The sequence below is a fragment of the Crocodylus porosus genome, unplaced genomic scaffold (genome assembly GCF_001723895.1).
Source record: "Crocodylus porosus isolate Cpor-Errol unplaced genomic scaffold, CroPor_comp1, whole genome shotgun sequence".
Taxonomy (NCBI): domain Eukaryota; kingdom Metazoa; phylum Chordata; order Crocodylia; family Crocodylidae; genus Crocodylus; species Crocodylus porosus.
The window spans coordinates 12,227,213-12,233,064 of record NW_017728907.1 but is presented as its reverse complement, the minus strand read 5'-3'; positions in this window follow the sequence as shown (position 1 = coordinate 12,233,064).

The following is a 5,852-nucleotide window of genomic DNA, read 5'->3' as shown; positions in this document are numbered from 1 at the left end:
AATTGGGGGGCTGGGTTGGGGCATGTGGGCCTTGCAGGGGGGCGGTATCCCCTGCAGATATCATTTGGCCCTTGTTGGAGAGCCGTAAACCCTGTGTGGTGCTGTAGCCCCGGTTGGGGGGCCATAGTTCCTCCAGGGGGCCGTACCCCCCCAACAGCCAGTGCTTTAACACTGTAGATATATCAATGAAACATTGCTCAACTGATCGCTGTCTCTGTCTCACTCTCTCACTCCCTCTTTATAGTGGTCTTTTGTTTTAATTGTGGAGGAACATGGATTTGGGGGTATTTTACAGAGTGACTTTGAGATTTTGTTTTATCAGGGATTTTTCAGTTTTCCAATAGGGAACACCAGAGCTCCTGCGAGGGAGGCCAGTGGCAGGACCCTGCCAGCTCAGAGCTGGCACCTTGGACCCATCTGGCTGTGGCTGTCCTCCTGGCCAAATAGGGCCAGGAGGACATGCTTCGACAGTTCAAAGCAGGCCACCACACCCGGAACATCTTCCGGACAATAGCTGCCCAGGGGGCACACATGGCAGTAGTGCCACAGAGGCCAAGCCACAGCCCACTGGCAGCTGGCCCAGAGGGGCAGATGCCTCTCCACTGGATGTGCAGGACCCTGCCAGCTCAGAGCTGGCACCTTGGACCCATCTGGCTGTGGCTGTCCTCCTGGCCAAATAGGGCCAGGAGGACATGCTTCGATAGTTCAAAGCAGGCCACCACACCCGGAACATCTTCCGGACAATAGCTGCCCAGGGGGCACACATGGCAGTAGTGCCACAGAGGCCAACCCTGCAGCCACAGCCCACTGGCAGCTGGCCCAGAGGGGCAGATGCCTCATCCTGATCTGGCAGGTGGCAGCAGGTCACAGCCAGGCAGCAGCCCCCACTGCCAGGCTGCTGCAGTGAGTAGAGGGTGCAGGGAACTCTCAGGGCAACTTCAGCAGTCCAGCTGGCACAAGGGGTAGTGTCCCCAGGTACCAACTGGCTGAGCCCCAGAAGCTCCTGAGAGCTAGTAGCCCTGGGCTACTTGCCAGGGCAGCTTTTTATACTGCTGGGGACAGCACAGGTGCTGGCCCCAGGCTTTAGCTCCCCCTGGCTACAGGTCCAGGAGGAGCCAAGCAGGGTTATTTTGCCCCAAGTGGCACAATTTGCTCCACAACAAAGTGCACATCTGAGCATGTGCACTGAGGCAAAAGCCCCAGCTCAACTTTGCACTGCTTCTATATGAGCTGCTGCAAGCGCACATGCTTGCATGTGTGGACACGCCCTATGAGGTTTTAGTCTTAAAGTACTGTTTAACTAGGTTTTTTAAATACATTGAGTCAATACATACGTGCTAATGTATCAGCCATCTTGGAGTCCAATATGGCCTTTGATCTGGTATCCCATGATGTTCTCATGGAAAAATTGGAGGATTGCGGGCTTAACTGCTCCACAGGTGGGTAGGAAATTGGCTACGGGTCAGGACCCTGTGAGTTCTAATGAATGGATCTGTGTCATCCTGGTGAGAAGTGGCCAGTGGTGTCCCCTCGGGTCCATGCTTGGTCCAGTGTTTCCAATATCTTTATCAATGATTTACATGTGGGGGTGAAGAGCCAAGTTTGCGGATGACACCAAGTTATAGGGAGCATGGTTACACTTGAAGATAGGATGAAGATATAGGCAGACCTAGACAGGCTGGCAAGTTGAGCGGATCAGAACCAGATGAAATTCAACATTGAGAAGTGTAAAGTGCTCCGTCTAAGGACAAACAATCCCCAACATATTTACACGCTTGGTGGTGCCAAACTGACTAGCACCACAGCTGAAAGGGACGTAGGGGTAATAATAGACCATAGTTTGAACATAAGCCATCAGTGCGATGCTGTAGCCAGCAGGGCAAACAATACTCTGGCGTGCATCAATCGATGCATCTCAAGCAAAACCAAGGAAGTGATTCTTCCACTTTACTCAGCATTGGTGAGACCGCAGCTGGAGTACTGTGTCCAGTTCTGGGCACCGCACTTCAGCAAGGATGTGAAAAAGCTTGAGGGAGTCTGAGAAGAGCCTCCTGTATGATCAGAGACTTGCAAGGGAAGCCATACAAGGAAAGGCTGAGGGACTTGGGTCTCTTCAGCCTAAAAAAGAGAAGGGACTTAGTAGCAGCTTCCCGCTGTATCAGGGGAATACATCAAGAGCTCAACAAACAACTGTTCACCAGCACACCCTTGGGTAAAACCAGGAGTAATGGCCACAAACTCCTGGAAGATTGTTTCAGGCTTAACTCTGGAAAAAACTCGGTGTCCAGACTGTGGAATAAACTCACTCCAGAGGTGGTGCAATCACTTACCCTGGAAATCTTCAAGAGAAGAGTGGATGGTCACCTTGCTGGGGTCACCTGACCCCCAATTGTCTTTCCTGCCTAGTGCAGGGCAGCTGGACCTGATGATTTTGCGAGGTCCCTTCCAGCCCCTTACAATCTATGAATATACAGCTACCAGAACAAAATTTTATGATTCATCTCCTCGGTTCATACGAAGTTGGTTTTATCATTAGAAAATAAATTCCAACCTCATCGGGGGCTGAAATATTGATCAAAATGTGAATTAATGGCAGTCATCTTGGATTCCAATATGGCAGCTACATGCACTACTTGCCAGATTGGCAACATGACTTTTCTGACTTGGGTAGACCACCTCTATCTGAAACACGCTGTTGCTGCTTGTGGCAAAGTAGCTTTTGACTACAAAATCTAGAGACCTTATTGGTCAATTTATACCCTACTAAGAGACCAGCCTGTCCCATAGAAAATTGTGTGCGGAGACTGCTTGCTGCAGGGCTAGAAGCAAACTGCAACAAGAACAGTTTAGAAACCCACTGCAGAGCACAGACAGGGCCCTTCAGAGAGTCCTTTGTCTGTGCTGTTCCCTGCACTGGACAGCTCAGTAGCCTGGCTGACTGCAAATGTGGCAAACAGCATGCAGACAGCTCTGCTGGCCAGCCAGCCAGCCAGAGGAGAGGAAAGGACCCTGTTACTCCATAGAGATCTTCCAGACTCCATGATGTAGTAGCAAGGATCTAACATATAATCAGAGTGATCAGGGTGACAGCCAGAGCACATAAAGGTTTTTCACAATTTCCTTAACCTAGTCTTAGATTCCTGGGATAAGACATGTAAGACCAGGTACTGGAGAGTGGAAAAGAGGTTTCAGGAAGAAGGAGGCCGGGGGCGGGGATATGGGTTCAGTGACAAACTACTGTAAAGCAGCCAATCTTTCAGAGTAGGGCTTTGGGGCTTCCCCTAAGAAAAGAATTCAAGCCAAAGGTCCTGTGCCAGTGTGTAAGATGAGTTGCAGTTTCTCTGGGCCTTGTATTTTTTTGCTTTTGCTCTCTGTGGCTGAGCCCCTGAAGGGCTGTATTGCTCCTGGGAGAAGAAGGGCGCTGCTGCATGGGAGAGATCTAGCCTCAATCTGCCAGGGGACAGAACACTAAGCCCCTTAGAACTGAAGCTAAAACTCAGGAAACCCTGCAGGAAATAAGCTGGTCCCATTGTTTAGCCTTTTGCTTATTCCAAAGATCCAGTGCAACCAACCCCAAACATTCAAGACTTGCCAAGTCTAGTCCTCACTGGAAGCCTAAGCCTGGCTTCAAAAATCATGAGATGTTTTAAAAATAAGCCTCGCCAAGTTGTTTTTCTTTGCACTCTCCAAAAGAGCCTTTAGGATTTACATTTTCAAGCCTGCCTGTGCAAGCAGGGGAGGACCTGGGACAGTAGTTCTCAACTTTTAGGTTAGGGACAGACATTACACATAAACCCGTTTAAGTGATCAGAAACTGGTTTAAACCTGTAACAGAAGAGATGTTCAGTACACATAAACTAGTTTGAAAATGACTGAAACCGGTTTGAGATAAACCTGGTTGAATATAGTATCAGACTTAAATGATTTGGCTCAAACCAGTTTATGCAATATCTGTCCCAGACCTCTTGCTGGTTTAAGATAAACCAGACTCCCCCAGCATCCTGGCATGCTCTCTGGGCTGGGCAGGATTCTCTACTCCACAGCAGGGCTGTCCCCTCCCCTCTGCTCCCTGGCTGGAGCTCCTGCAGAGATTGCAGGCACAGCAGGGTCTGCCTGGCATCCTCTGTTCCCCCTCCACACACACCCCCTTGCTGCTTACTGTTGGAGCAGGGATCCCCCGCTCCCTTCCATCTCCCACAACATAGACCCCAGCCCCACAGGCCTTAAGCACGTGGTATGCTTACTAATGCTGAGAGGTATCAGTGTGTGTGTGTCTGCAACTTCACTATGACAGGCAGACAGAACAGTGACCACTTAGGGCTTTTTGGAGCTAATCAACAGGTCAGCTGGTAAGCTATTTAAGAAGAGTCTGAATTAATGAAGAGAGGCTATTGTTTTGCTAATGGGGTGATGAACACTGCTATCAGCTTCCTGCAGGCTTGCTTGCCTATCAGTTTGCTGCAGACAGTATACAGAAGCAGAGAGAAGGAGATCGAAAAGCTCCGTATCATCAACAGATGCATGCGCTGCACACACGCATGCCCCACCTCCCACCCCTTTGCCTCAGAATGCTAGCAGGGGGCTGGAGTCTGGCAACACTCCCACCCCTTGAGCAGCCATCGGGGAAAAACCTGGGATGGAGCAGTCACACCTCCCTAATCAGAGGTCCTGCCAGGGCCTGGCCATGCCTCCTCCCCCAGTTCAGTACTCTAGAAGGGAAGGGAGGACTGCTTTAGCAACCTTGGCTTCTAGCCTGAGCCAGTGCAGGCATGTGCCTGAATTTCTTCAGTCCAGAGAAAATGTCTGGTCACAGAATGGTTCAGCCTCACCAGGTTAGATTAACTTGCAAAGATTGAATCAATTCAGGCTCAGGCTTTTTTAATGTCTGTCCCTAGCCTTATAGACTCGAGGCACCGCTCATAAAGTGCCAACTCTGAGCTTTCACTTTTTTCTTTCTTTTTTTTTTTCTTGAAAAAGAAATAGAATGATCCTTCTGCTGTAAAGATTTTTAAAAAGCTTACACCAGCACAGAGTGCCTTTAACACTACAGATTACTGTGTAAAATGTCTGGTTTATCTTGTATACCTGATGGTATTAACCTTGTGCACCACCTTGTGATATCCCTAAAAGGATCTCAAGACTCCTTAGAGTGCCCTAATATCATGGTTGAGAATCACTGAACTAGGATCTTGCCTGTTAGGTTAGGGGTGAAAGCTGAAACCTGCTGGGAGCACATGATCCCAAGGGAAGGAAGAAAGGAAGAAGGAAAGAAAAAAGTCTTGAATAACCTGAATGAAGCTGTGTGGGTGGAAAAATAATAAGTGATCATGTGATTAAGGATTGTCCCAAAATGCAGATGCAAAAAGGAGGAGCACACTTAGGCTGCTTCTGCAAAAGCAATGCAATTTTCCCTTTTCTTCCACCTCTGCTTGATGAGTTTTGTTTTGCTGCAGCTGCTCAGGCTTAGACCAAGCTAAGGTACCTTCCCTTCCTTTGGAGCAACTGCAGCTAAGTCAGAGTTGAAGGCCACTGCTTCCCTTCTGCAGGGCTTCCCCAAGTTGGACATGCCTTCCAGGAGGTGCATGACCTAAGGCCCTGTGAGGGACAGTTAATAAGAGACAGGCAGTGCAGCCGAGGTGATGTATAGGAAAGTGCTTGAGTGGGAAGGACTAGGATGGGAAGGAACAAACACCTACCACAGCCTTCAGCCAGACTGGAATCTCCCTTGCCAAGTGTGAAAAAACCCAGGCAGAGAAATTGGCTTCTGCCAGCCCCTGCATGCTGCCATAGAGCTGTGGTAGCTGTAGTTGCTGTCAATAAGCGGAGGGGGCGGGGGTGGATTTTCTCTCTTC